We start from the raw sequence: 14,847 nt of genomic DNA, 5'->3' as shown, positions 1-14,847 counted from the left end.
GTTTTGCGTTTTCATTAATAATGGAAAGTATTAACGACAACGAAAACTCCTGAAAATGCACACAACATTTACTTATGTAGATATGTGTATACGTGTGTATTGCACACTACTGCATGACGGTGTTTATTTGTTTTCATTCAATTGCTAAGCATGCATCGCCGTGATTAACATGATACCTGATATGTAATTATCGTTAAAGAATGTAAACATTACAAACCATGCGTGAAAGGGATCCCCGTCAAAACAAACATTAGCTGAAGTATTTATAGATGAGCTGTACATCACTGACCCACATTTAGACTGAGTCGAGTGTTACGTTTTGTCAATAAGTGTATTATTTTCAACGTGCATTGGAAAAGGTATTTAAAAGAACATTTATTCGTTATTGTATTCATCACAAAGAAATGCTTATTGGAACTAATGCAAAATGCAAAATGATAAAATAACATTTTGAGAACCCATGAGGAATTTAGTTGATGTTATTTTTTTGCTAATTTGCAGATGAATGAATAACAAACGGATATAAAAATAGGTTGGTTGATTTATAGTGTTCCGACAGCTGACTTAACGTCGACCGGCATTCCACAAATAATGAGGAATGAACGTGACGTGGTTGAAAACATACATTTAGAGAAAGAAGTGTTATTCCTATCCACCTGGCTATTTCTTACTATTTTGTTGGAACAAAAAAAAGGTTTACGCCTTTCAAAAAGTCTCTTTAAATGTCATAAATTCAACATAGAATAAAAACAATCGTTGGATCTAATTCCAACACATATTTCTTTAAAAATAGCAAACTAATATTGGAAACGAAATGCTATTAGGTCGTTGTATTGTAGAAGTTATTTTCAAAACTATGATTAATCCAATATATGTATCATGTTTCGAATAGTCCACTGCTTCCTCGTGTATATTCAAAAACTTACATTAAATTTATATCATATTTAAATATTCAAGATTGTTTTTCTTATTCTTTTAAGGACGCAGTCTTTTCTCAAATGATAATTAATGACAAACATTATATAACCATCTGAATCTGTATTGGCGTTTCTTAATCTGAATTATGTTAACTATGACTAGTTCTGCTTTTAACAATTGCATCAATATATCAAACGAGTTTTGTAAAATTGGACTTTTCATGCTTAAGACACAACAATGTTAACAGCATTGGCTATTTATAACCTAAATTGGAGTTTTCTCCCTTTGATTGATAGACTTGAGATACACAGATACTGATAAACATATGTGTGGGCTCTTTTTGCTAGCTTGCGCAAATGTATTGGTTTTTCTTCTTCCCTTTTTAAGCATCTACTTGTTTAATGTCAACCCAAAAAGCTTGATAAACGGTTTCTTTTCATATTTGGATTTCAAACAAAATATCACTTTCCTATTCAATTTGCAGCATTCTTAAAACTAAATAGTCGAAGGGCCTCTTTTAGGTGTGATTATCCGAGCACTCGTTTAACACTAGAATCTCTGTACCTTAGATTACCTGATGCACTGTCTTGTGGGATGTCATCCTGAGTGGTTGTCCTGCAGTTACTTAAATAGAAGGTAGAGAAAAGCATAAACACCGCAGCATGGATATACACATTTGGAGCTTTTAAATTTACAGCATTTGATCCATATTATCAGCTGTAAACATTATGTATAGTACGGGCCAAACGTTTTACGGCTATGATGTGCATATGGACTGCAGCATTGTGGTGCGCATATGAATTAGTAGCTTCTGAAATAACTATGTTTTATACATAATTTTAGTTATGAAAATAATGTACAATAAGGGGTGTATGTTTGATGAAATATTCCACTGTTTTCTATCATTTGATACACATATACGATGATTTCTTGGTTGTGTTTCATTTAAAATAAACACTCAATTGGCCGACAAGATGTTCTGATTTTTGTAAGATAAATTCTGTATGTAGAACTGGAACAAAAAATGAAATATGTGTTCAGGAATATGCACTGTCTGTAAGAAGCTCATTACAAATTGTACATAATGTCTTATAATTGAGTTTGTTAAACATGTTTGAAATGTTCCAAGTTGTGTTTCTGTTGTTGACAGGCAGATTATTATGGAGTAATACTAAAGACACGGCATCAGAATACGACATGCTGAGGATCAGTGAGACCTGCATCACTGCTCATGTGAAGAGAACCATCACCAGCTTGATGGATCATATTGGTTACAGTAAGAACCGACGTTTATCGGGGTAAGGTGTATGTAGTGTAAGCATATTTGCACATTTAAGCTAGCTCAATCAGTTACATTTTTTACTTTTGATATAACTGACACTGTCATTTCAAATTGCGTAGACATTTTACTTGAGATCAATACTGCTTGATATCTACCAATAATAGCTTACTGTTGGTTGTCCTTCTCCTACTCTTTAAATGATCAATAATATTACGCTTAAATCCTGCTTTACGCAGTTTCTATTATTACCCCCCTCTTTCACTTTGTTTATATATTTAATGGGGGAGATTACTGTGTGTTTCGATTAATTTTCCAGCATAAGGTTTTGTTTAAGATGGATATAAGCAGCTTTGACTGTATTCCTGATCCTAATATGATAAGGGACGCTTTCTGGCAGAATGTAGTCCTGTTTTTGTCCGGAATCAACCAGAAGAAAAAGACAGATCTGTTATGTCAAAACGGCATCGTAGTTAAATCCCTTGTACCGCTGTAACGAGAATATTCTGCAGCATAAGGACAAGCAGGTATTGGTCGCAGTTACAAATTACATTTATAAGGGGGGGGGGGGCGTTTTGCCTTTGAACTATTCAGCTAGCAAATTAGAAACTTGAAAATTGAATAGATTCTAGACCTGGGCATACGGCTGTCTTAAAGTCAAAAACAATTTTAGAAAAGTGTCAAGTGTCAAGGTAAGTAAATCAACAAATGGATTGTTCTTTGCATTCAAAATCATTGATAAGATGACAAACTGTAATGTGTATATTACATTAAACAATTCAATGAAATACTCCTTGTAGCATGCACTGGGATTTAAAACAAATGCAGTCTACCTTGTGTATCATTATTTATTCCAGTTTTAGTTCAGTGAAGAAAAGTTTGCATTTATCAATGATGTACTTAAGAGAGCTTACAGATAAGGTTGAGCGAATGCTTTCTTTCCAAGTCTGGATTAATTGATCGTATTAAAAAGGAAAGGCTTATTATCTTTGATAGTATTGTTGTATCCAATAAAGCTGTTAAACGAGAACATCACAAAAGCTGATATCTGTTCAGCAAAATGTGTTTTTAGCAAAGGCTTTTTATCTTATATGATGATGGATAACTAATATTTCTCTTATATACAGACAGATATGATGGCGCAATTCTAAACACACAGCATTGAAAACCAATAAGCTGATGATCAGTGAAACCGGCATCACTTCTGATGTTGAGAAATATCAAGCTGGAGAAAATGGTTACAGTTAGAACCGACATTAGTCGAGGAGGTGATTTAGTTTAACCGATTTTGCATAGTTAAGCTACAAACTGTATTAGCACAACCAGATATACATTTACATACTTTTGACATAGTCGACAGTGTCATTTACTTGCTGAAGCGTCTTTTAGCTCGACACTGCTTCATTCCCCTACAATACGCTAGTTTCCTGTATAGCTTAGAGTATATAATACTTTAACATTTTGTTTCACTTAGTTTATATATAAGTTTGGGAGATAAGTGTGTGTTTTTTCGATTCGTTTACAGTAAACACTTTCTATCTCAGATTGAAACGAGCAGACAACACTCAATTCCTGATCTAAAGGTCACAATGGGCGCTTTCTTACAGCGTGTAGTCATGGACTGTCCGGCATGAACCTGAAGCAAAGGTAGATGTAGTTTGCAGTTAAAGCTTACAGTCATGTTTGCAAAATATTTGATTGCAATTGATATTTAGTTAGTTGAATTGATTAATCACAATTGGAAAATACTAATGATAATCACAACTAACCGATAATCTGCTGTGGACACCGTCCGATGTTTTCCATTATCTTAAAACATTTATTAAGGCTATGTTATACACCTTATTTTACAATGAATGTTAAATGCCTTGCCTGAATATAAATCAGAATAAAAATAGAATATTGCATTCGGATGTTTTACAGTTATTTTCTGAACACTTCGTTGACAGTTTTGACGGATTGGGCTTATATCGGATTATTGGCGGATAGAAGAATTGTAAAGGAAATTTTAATGATTTCTTGAGTAATTTTAACCATGTTTTTCTCATTTTAAAATTGAAAAGCTAAACGTAAATAGCTAAAAGAGGATAAATGCATAATATCATTAATATGAATACTGTCGCGTTTTTGCTTTAGCCTGTATATCCGGAAGTTTAAAGCTGTGTTCAGTTACTTGCGGCTTGGCCAATAGGGACCTTAAAAGGCGAAACCTACACATAACTTTATTTTAAATGTAAGTTATAATCTCAACTTTTACCTGCTTTTCTCAAAATGTAGATCATTAGTTTAACATCAGCCCAAGGGAGACAACTGTGATACAGTGAAAGCAGGTTTCAGGCATGTAGCATTCCGATACTGTTTATTCTGCATACCACTAGATCTGTTCTGTTTGTAAATTAAAATACAACTGCAAAATGGATGAATTAGTCAAGTAATTAACCCTGGCCCTTAATAAGCACGTATTTTCGCCAAAGCCGTAAAAATGCAGGTAGTAGGTCACTGTTTGTTTATTTATTTTTTGTTAATTGTTTTTTCTCGATTTCATTTAAGGACCGAGTTTAGAGCAGGTAAAAATGTGGAACATAGAAATGGTGACCGTATAGATAAGTAAGTTATAAAATACACTTGTTTTGTATATGTATAAACCAACTATTTGTCTGTAAACATAGGTAACACACCAAGTTTTGACGTTTATTTCCTGGTGACTTTAGCCGTTCTAAAACAAATAGGAGTCTTATGTATAAACAGCACCAATAATAATAACGTTTCGTAACATTATGTATTTTATTTCGGGTGTAGCTGTATGATGTCAAGCAGTGACCTACATTGCAATCTATCTGCATTTCTAGTAAATCCCGGAAGAAAGCCGAACACCATCCTTCCAGGAAATGCCTCTTGTTACCTCAATGTCAGGGACTTAGTGTAGGTCGTCTTCTCGTATTGGCATATTTGAAAGATTAAATTTGCAGGAGAAATTCAATCGCAAGACACATTCACCTTTTCAGTTACGCAGTCATGTACACAGTTGAATATAAAAGTTACTTATTAAAGTAAGTGTATAGTAAGTAGTCACAATCTTCAATTAAACAGTTGGCAGTTTAGTATCGGCTTTTCGGTTTGTAAATCCCCAAAATTGTCAAATCTAACACCAAACCAATATCTGCTTGGTTTCAGATCTACCATCAACATTAGCCTAAGGTAGACAATTGCGATACTAGATAATGCAAGTACTGTCATTAATTTATCAAATCTTGTCATAATCCGTTTCTTTTGTCTTTTGCAATACCATTCGACAATAAATGATTAAGTATTAACTACGACCAGAAATCGTATTCTTAAATATCCCTTAGTTAACTTACTTGTCCGGGCACTGGTTACTTGTTAGAGAAATTTCTTGACTAAGCACCATAAATATGTCATAAATATTTAATTTTGGGGTATGTCAAACTGTTTCAGAGCATCAAAACTATAAGGGCTAACATTTTCTTGTTTACAGGTTGATATTTTGTGTGCATTAAGAAGAAGTACAACAGAACATTACCTTCTAATCAAGCTTGGGTTGTTTTGGTTTAAAAACTGGTAAATGCGGGCTGTGTTGTATTTGAATGTTCGACTACTTGGCTTTTCACTGTATTTTTCACTGTATAATTAATTTGTTGTTTGTCAACCTTTTTCGATTCTCTAATCCTTAGTTCCTTTGTAGTTAACATGGTTTAGAATATTATTGAGGCTTACCAATTTATTGTTTCTTAAAACTTAATCGTAATTATATACTTTCTCTCTCAGAAAGAGGAATATGACTTCCCCCACTAAATCCCTGCAATGGAGGTCACATGGGGCTCTTCCTGGTAGGATATGGTCCTTGGTTGTCCCGCAAATACCAGAATCAGAGGTAGATATCTAGATACATGTGATGCATTTGGGCAAAACAGTTACCCTTGTAGCTTTTATTGTCATATGTTATTTGTCTATTGGTTAATCATGGGATTAAGGTGTACACAATTGTTTGGAATTGTCTTTTTTACTGAGATGTTGTATTGTTAACGGAAAAGGTCACATTAATGTGTCAGGAAAGCCACCTTCTATGGCCGAAGAAGGAACAAAGAGCAGTAGCTTCAAAAACTCAACCACTTTGCTTTTATTTCATTATAACCATTGTTCTGATGACAATATATAACCGTGCACACCTTTCTCAAGTAGTTGTCTTCATCACTGAAAGATATTGCTATATTTGATTGCAGATTAAGTTTTTTTAAAAAGAGTAAATGTCTGATGGAGAATGCACGGTTTTATTGTAGCCATTTAAAGAAAATGCCAATTTCTAAGCTATTTTAGTAAATTTAGACTCTTATTGATGACTGTTCAAGTATCTTGGGCTTATTCAATTTAATTTCATTGCTGCTTAGTCTTAATGTAAGGCAGCTGATAACTTTGTTTGAAACCTTTGTCTAAGTATCTGCATTTTGTTGGAGCCGAGGCTTCCACGCATTGGAAGAAATGGTCAATGATAAATTTGTGAAAGTTTTTAAAGTTCTTACAGTATTGTTTTTCTTTTTAACATACTGGTATGTAAGTGATAAACTAGAGGCACAACATTAAAATGTGAACAAGAATCGACCTGTCAAAAGTAATCATAGTTGTCTCCCTTTGACCGCTGTGACGAGCATATTATGTAGTTTGAGGACAAGCAGGTACTATTGCAGTTTTAACATGCTTTCAACCAAAGTGCACGTATTTTAAAATTGTTCAGATATTTGAGCTTGATATTGCTGAATATACAACAAAAAGTCTAAATGTTGGGTATCATGCTCTACCTAAAATTAAAATCCTACACAACATTCATTTTCAACTAAATGTATATGGATGTTCATGATATGCTTGCGGTCAAATGAAGGTAGGCCAATACGTGCAGACGGTCCATAATGAGACCTGATCTTGAAGTTACAAAGTTCTTTTCATGTGACCTTGTGATTATTAGTAATAATTAGAACAGAGGGGGGGGGGGGGCGCCGATGGTTGTTGTTGTTGTTGTTATTGTCGATGTTGATGAATAACACATATTTGTATATCAGAACAAAGACAAGTAGGCAAAACTGTTGAACACTTTTAAATTAAAACAAACCTTCTAGATAACAAAAGATTACCTTAATTGAAAACTGTTTTATACCTGCGTTTGGGTAATGTGCATTTCTTTATTTGATTCTCTTTTACTTAATTTACGTAATTACTTAATAAAAATCATATCTGTTTGACTGTATGAAATATCACTGCTTTATAGATTTTGTCTGATTCGGACAATAAAACATCATACGATTTGTCACTATTGTATTACGGATAGATAGTGCCTGTTCAATATTTCTAACGCTGTGAGGTCAAGTGTATATCTCACACCAGATTGTATCAAATTGAAAATAAATACTTTCTGATGGTCTCAATGGAGACATTATTCAATTATGCATGACGAGATATTATGTTTATTTTTATAACCACGTTGCATGAATAACATCACCATTGACATCATGAATTAACAAATTTATGATGTGTAGTTCTTTGTGAACACCTTTGTGGTCAGAATTGATTAGACATTAACACGTCTAAAAAGATTGCCAATAATTTACAAGTACATGTCAATCTTGATATTTTCGAAACAAAGCGTTCCAATCCAATGATCCAAAACATTAAACAAAGGACTTTGGTATCACATACTCAAAATTTGACTACCACATCTATAAAACATCTGTATTGATAATCTGTACTAAATAATACAACATCTTGCTTCGTAAAGGACTATCTTGAGTGTTTTAACACAAACCGATTAATCCACAGAATGAAACACATGACTTAGCTATGTTATAACGATATGGCTATTGATTCCGTGTTATATAGCTAGCTGCATACAAATACGAATGCCAGAGGTGTCGTGATTGTACAATATTTCATCAAACGATCTCCCAGTCTGATCGAACAACAGGCAGCAAGATGAATATTTGATCAATCCTACGGAGATCATTTAAAATGTTTACTGATTTGCTTCGAAAGCATCTAACGGAACAATTGTCTTTCCATCGCGTATTGTTTTTCGACATATCATAAACTAATTCAAACACGTATATTTAAGGATGTTTGCCCTCCAAAAGTCCTTCGACAACAATGACGTTTATAATCAGCGATATGTTAAACTCTGTTTTTTCATGTTTCTAGAATTTGCCAATGTGCATGTACCAACTCAAAATGTGAATTATATTTTGCAATAAACACATCCAGGTGTTGATGTCGTTGGAAAAAAAATCATCAGGTATCACCTTCGGCAGGGCGTCCGACTTGGTAACCGAACAAATATTACTTAATTCCTTTTTTCGAGTAACAAGCGGTCGTTCTTCCATTTAAACTCTTCTTGGTGATATTTTAAGCAAAAGCATGCGGACTTCATTTTCGATATTTTACAAGAAACAAGTCTAAAACATGTTATTAGGGCTACCATTTTCTTAAACATTGCCATTAGATGTCTCGTCTGTATTCAATGTGTGTGCATCACCATTTGTCCGTAGATGGTTGACTGTTTTGGCAGATATATTTGTTTAATCAAGATACAAATAAAGGTCACACAAACAAGGTTTATATATCGTTGTCTTATGATATGTTATTTTATTGTTGCCTTGAACTCTTTTAGAGTTATAAACCCCAAGTCGAAATACACTAGGTGTGTGATCCAGCTTTCACTAGTTAAAAGATAATACTTTTATACATGGTAATGATAAATATCTGTTACTTACGCATTTCGATTTTAACTTATTCCCTTTGTTGACAGACCGATGAGGCGGAATGCTAAAGACACAACATTGGAATGCTAACTGCCTTCGTTATGACAGCACAGTATTGTAGTTGAATCCAATTTGCCGCTGTTACGAGAATATTTTGCAGCCAAAGGACAAGCAGGTATTGGTTGCAGTTACAAATTGCATTCATACGGGTGTGGGATGTGTATTTTTTATCTATTCAACTAGCACACCAATACCGCTTTTAAATACTTTGGACCAAATTGACATTTGTCTTTCAAGTTGGATGGATTTCAGACCTGGTAATAGGAATATCTTAGTCAATGTTTTGGTAAAGTCAACAACATTTTCACAGAAGTATGTGTGAAGATATGTTACTCAACAAATAGGTTGTTCTTTGCATTTAAAATCTTTTCTGACAAACTGAGTTGTTTATATTACATTGAATAATATTTCAATTAGATACTCCATTTTACAATCATCGTGGTTTAACACAGAATGCAATTTACCTTGTGTAGCATTATTTAAGCCAGGGTTTGGTGTTTTAAATTTCAATAAATCACTGATGTACTTAAGAGAGGTAACAGAAAACTTTTGCTAATGTTCTCTTTCCGACAGGATGATACGAGCAACCGTCAACCACTGACTTTCAGAGCTTGAGGTCACATTAGACATTTTCTGGTAGGATGTTGGCAATAACAACAACAGGTAGATATCTAGATATGATATATGGACTTTCGCATTGCTTTGCAAAGATTTGGAACTTCCAAACTATAAAGTTCTATAAAAACCAATTATGCATTTAAATAATACTTAGTAAGGTGTAAAGGTTAAATGTAAGACCTTTAAAATATATTCAATTGTTTATTGTAGTAAATTAGAATACATAAATTGTTAAGTCTTGATTAATGATTTGTTAAAGTACACACTCTAATGGCTGGTATAAAAAGTAAGCTAAATGTTTGGAATATCATTGTTGTATTCACTTAATCTAAAGCTGTTGAACTAGAATTTAGCAAAAACTGATATCTGTTTAACTTTATGTCATTTATTTAATAAAACGTGTTCTAATCGAATATAATGATTAATAACTAATAACTGCTGTTATTAATAGACAGATAAGAAGGCATTATAAGACATTTCATTGAAAAACCATAAGCTGAGGTTCAGTTAAACCGGAATTACTGCTCAAGTAGAAAATTATCTTCAGGCGTTTCTGGGAAGGGGTTGTAGAGTAGCAGCTACAATCTATATTAGCACAACTTGTTGCATATTTTCAAACTTTTAACATAAGTCGCAGTGTCAATTACTTGCCTAGGCGTTTCATATTGACTCTATACTGCTTGCTTCCCACCAATGCAGACTACCTTTCGGGATGTCATGTTCTAAATAGATCTATAATAATACGCCAGTCTCCTGTTTAACTCAATATATATCACACTCCAGCGTTCTGTTTCACTAAGATTATATATTTGTTTGGGACATTAGTGTGTTTTTCAATTTCTCTTGCAGTGAAACCTTTCTATTTAAGATGAAAAGAAGCACTGGATTCCTGATCGGATGGTCCCAATCGGCGCTTTCAGGAGGCGTGTCGTCCAGCATTTAGCTTGAGCAAAGGTAAATGTAGTTTGCCATTAAAACTGTTAATCATAATAAATGATGTGAAATGATCAAATTAGGTTCACAAGAATGTTTAGGCGAAAGCTTCAATGATATTTACAGCGTATCGATAATCTTATCGACTCAAATTACTGTGACAGGCGATCTATTGTGGTCACCATCCGAACGAATAGGTTCTATTATGTTACACATATTTTTAAGGCTATAATGTTCTTGTAGAGTGAATGTAGATGCCTTGCCTGCTTATACAGTGGACGAAAAACAGAACATTGCATCTGGATGTTTGACTGTCTTTTTCTTAACACTTGGTTGAGAACTTTTACATATTTGGTTGATAACGATGAATGCTGCCTGTACTGCTTTCGAGAGAAAATTAACTTATTGCAGAATATGCTTAAAAACTAAATATTTGAATGTTTTTGCCCTTTTTCAGATGGAGCTGTATGTCGATGAATTATATTGGAAAGCGACACGCATGGAATCTGTTTAGGCTGTATCACAGTTGTCTCCCTTGGGCCGTTGTTCAACTTATGATCTATATTGAGCAAAAGGTAATGGTTGAGGTCATAACTTACATTTAGAATATGTTTGAGTGTAGCCATGATCTTTAATGTTACTAGTGGCTTAAAATACGGAACATTTTGGTTCCATTTGAATTGATATCTCGAACCTGAATTATCTTCTTTAACCAAGATAGTTTCTGATTGTGATGTTTTACAAAACAAAAACAATTTGATTTATCCCATAAATTACGTGAAGAAATTAAACATTTACATCTAAATGTGAACACCATTGGTTATAGATATCTGACATCACAGTTGTCTCTCTTTGAATGATATATTCACAAAGAAATTGGTTGCAGTAAGAATAGAAATGTATTTTGTTAGCAACTGCAAATTTTAAGCAATTTCCTACTATATGTCCACCAAACAGACTTGATGTAATGTTTCCTTTCATAAGTATTTTTCAAACATATGCAACTTTTGTATTCAAGTTACGCGATGTTTAAGACTAAATAAGTTGAGTCGGGCGAATGCTTTATTTCAGATATATAAAAAGAATCATCTCCAGCACGAGGTATTGGTCTCAGTTTGAACCGACATTTATTGGAGTGGAGGATTGTGTAGTGTAGAAATTTGGTCACATTTAACCTAGTGATTGTTTAAACACAACCAGTTTCACATGAACAGATTTAAGACATTATTGGCAGTGTGATTCGACAATTACTTGACATTTCATTGGAGATTATAACTGCTTGCCTTCAGCCAACAATCGGTAGTATTTGTTAAACTTAGTTGATATAAATGTAAATGAGATTGTTGTGTTTTTCGATTGAATTATAGGTTAAGTCGTTCTATTTAAGGTATTCAAGCAGGCAGTGCTCCTGATCCGAAGGTCACAGGGGACGCTTCCTGGCGGCATGTGGTCCTGGTAAGTCCGGCATGAACCAGAAGCATAGGTATATGTCGATTTAAAGCGATTTTAAAGAAAATTTAAATTAACAATAGTATACATGACTCACTTCTAAAACATAAGACCATAATAAGGCTTCATATTATTCAAGGTCTGATTAAGGTAAACTTCAGACTATTACCAAAATACAAATGTTTATTATTCAATGTTGGCTCTACTCGTTGTGTTTTCATTGTTATGTGGACATTATATGAGGCTACAATCCAAAAACTTGGAAAGTTTCCGAGAAAATAGCCATTTTCACATTGAAGAAAGGGGTAATTGACAACGTTCTGAAACATTTTGATAATATTCTTTTTTTTGCCTTAATTGCAAGACCGATGAGGTGGTATGCTGTAGACACTAGAAAAGGTATCAGCCTTCGCTTCGTCAAAACAACATTGCAGTTATCCCCCTTCGACTGATGGAACGCAAAATGTCTGCAGTTTGTGGACAATAAGGTACTGATTGCACTGTTTTCAGACATTTCATCATACTAGATGTGTTTTGCTTTGTACACATTTCTAGACATTCAACATTATTGCCAGAAGTCTTTTAAGTTGGATAGATTTTAAAATTGTTGTTAGGCAAATTTTGCTGTCTTAGCCATCAGATGGTGTATAATCATTAGCATTCACACACAAGTAGCCATTGTCCAGATTATATAGTAGACAAATGAATTTAAAATGACAAGCTGCAACGTGTCCATTATATTAAATAACACTTTCAAACCCAGGCTTGTTAAATACAACACTTTAATGTCATTTAGTTTTAACCGATTACTTCGCTCAAATTGCAGAAAGAAGTAGCCTTCTGTCGGAATACTGTTCTGACACTAGGGCTAAGTGTTGACAACCTCTTTCGACTCAAGATACTTAAACAAGTATTATTTGGTGAAATCATTAGTCAAATGCTTCTTTTTTTTATTATTTTATCTGATCTAACTCTCAGAAATGATACTGCGAAAATAGTACTAGATACCTTGTTCCATTTAAGGGAATAAATAAAGAAAAATAGTGGCATTGTTTTGAAAGATACTCAATATTTTCTAGTAGTAATCACACCGCTATGTTCTTGGTTATTTGCTAAATGCAACACTTATACGAATGAGTGGCCTACTGTTTGTAATCTAATTGACATTACTTTTCAGAACAAGACTTGAAAGGAGCAGATGTATGTGTCAGGATACGTGCACAATTTTTAAAAATATGGTTTCTAATCGACGGTAAATCTAAAGCATTGAAGTTTTCGAACATGATTTTAAGGTTTCTTTATGACCATATTGTTGACATATATATATTTGCAGTCTTTCAAAAACACAATAAAGGAAATGTGACAGTTTGATAAAGCAATAACAGTTAGTGTATTATCTGGACTCGCAGTTGCCTCCCTTATGCTGATGTTGATGATGGATCTGAAAATTAAATACAAACATATATTGGTAACTGGTTAGATCTTACATTTGTATTTTCAAGCTTAGAAGCCGGTGTCATTCAAACTGCCAACGTGTTGTATTGAAGATTGAAACTGGCTTATGTACACTTACATTAATACATAAGTAGCCTTTCCGTTTAACTTTGTTTAAATAATTGGTTAGACAAGAAATAATTGTTAATGAGTCTTGCTAATGAATTTTAATGCAAATATAGTATTTTAGATATGCCAGTACGAGCTGACGACCCACATTAAATCCCTGCCATGAAGGTCAAAAGAGCCATTTCCTGACAGATGGTGTACTGGGTTGTCCGGCATTTACCAGGAATGCAGATACATGGCTTGGTAGGTCGCAGCTTGGCATCATTCAGCTACACCTGAAGTAATATGTATAATGTTACGAATTGGTAATGTTATTTTTGCTGTTAAAACATAAGTCCCCATCAGGTCATCTTGGCATAAGACACCATTGAATTTTTGTCAGAGCTTGGTATGTAACCTATGATCTCAGACAAATAGTTGAATTATCCATTTGAAAAACCAATGTATGTTATAACTTACGTTATTATTCCGGTTACCATTTGTTCCTAAGTGACTAGTTCGACTAGTATTGGGAAAACACTAGTTTAGGATGAATTATTGCCTAGAAATGTCAGTCATATAAAGCATTCTAGGTAAGTGAAAATGGCATCATTGATTATTCGACACCTTTTATGCTTACAATCACTGAGCTTTGGCTGTAAATGTGAGTTACTATGTATACAACCTTCATGTCAATTTGTGAGTTGAAGACTAAAATAAAAGAAATATAAAATCCAAGTTTACCCTGTAGTTCACGAACTTGTCCGCACACAGGCTACTTAGATAAATTTCATGTCTCTACATCAAAGATATGTTATATATGTTTAACTAAGAGACATGTTTGACCTTAATTGTTTCAGAGCATCAAAACAATAAAGGCGAACAGTTTCTTAAAAGATGAAAGTAGATTTATTTACAATGGCCCATTATTTATAAATGTTGGCTTGACCTTTTTATACTGCACACCAAGAACCTGAAATGTGACCAGCTACATGCACTGGTCTGGGAACAAATATTATTATTCAAAACAACAGATAATGATCAAGTTTGTAAATGTACAGTTAACAAATTGGTGTTGATTTTATTGACAGAGTGACGATGCGGAATGCTTAAAACCCAGCAGTTGAAAGTGACAGTCTTAAGATGTTTTTGACAGCAATACAGTTGTCTCTCTTAGTCTGATATTTTGAGAATAATTTGTATATTTAGAACACACATGTATCGATATGCATAACAACTAATATATATATATTAAGTGGTTTTAGTGTTGCAATCTCATAGCAGTTT

At 33.7% G+C, this 14,847-nt stretch overlaps 2 long non-coding RNA genes across 3 annotated transcripts; both read left to right on the top strand.

Annotated features, from left to right (window-relative positions):
* Positions 1-294: 294 nt before the first annotated feature.
* Positions 295-3,824, top strand: LOC128240314 (uncharacterized). The gene is made up of 5 exons (XR_008262140.1): positions 295-359; positions 1,488-1,554; positions 2,069-2,216; positions 2,598-2,724; positions 3,742-3,824. It is a non-coding gene; the product is annotated as an uncharacterized LOC128240314 (long non-coding RNA).
* A 6,628-nt stretch (positions 3,825-10,452) lies between these two features.
* Positions 10,453-14,187, top strand: LOC128240313 (uncharacterized). 2 transcript variants are annotated; one of them, XR_008262138.1, is made up of 5 exons: positions 10,453-10,590; positions 11,027-11,144; positions 11,957-12,024; positions 12,383-13,270; positions 13,703-14,187. It is a non-coding gene; the product is annotated as an uncharacterized LOC128240313 (long non-coding RNA). The 2 variants fall into 2 exon arrangements; XR_008262139.1 differs by having other exon boundaries at positions 13,695-14,187.
* Positions 14,188-14,847: the final 660 nt, after the last annotated feature.

Source organism: Mya arenaria, chromosome 7 (assembly GCF_026914265.1).
Source record: "Mya arenaria isolate MELC-2E11 chromosome 7, ASM2691426v1".
Classification (NCBI taxonomy): Eukaryota; Metazoa; Mollusca; class Bivalvia; order Myida; family Myidae; genus Mya; species Mya arenaria.
Note: the sequence above shows the minus strand (reverse complement) of the source record. Positions and strands in the feature narration are given on the sequence as shown.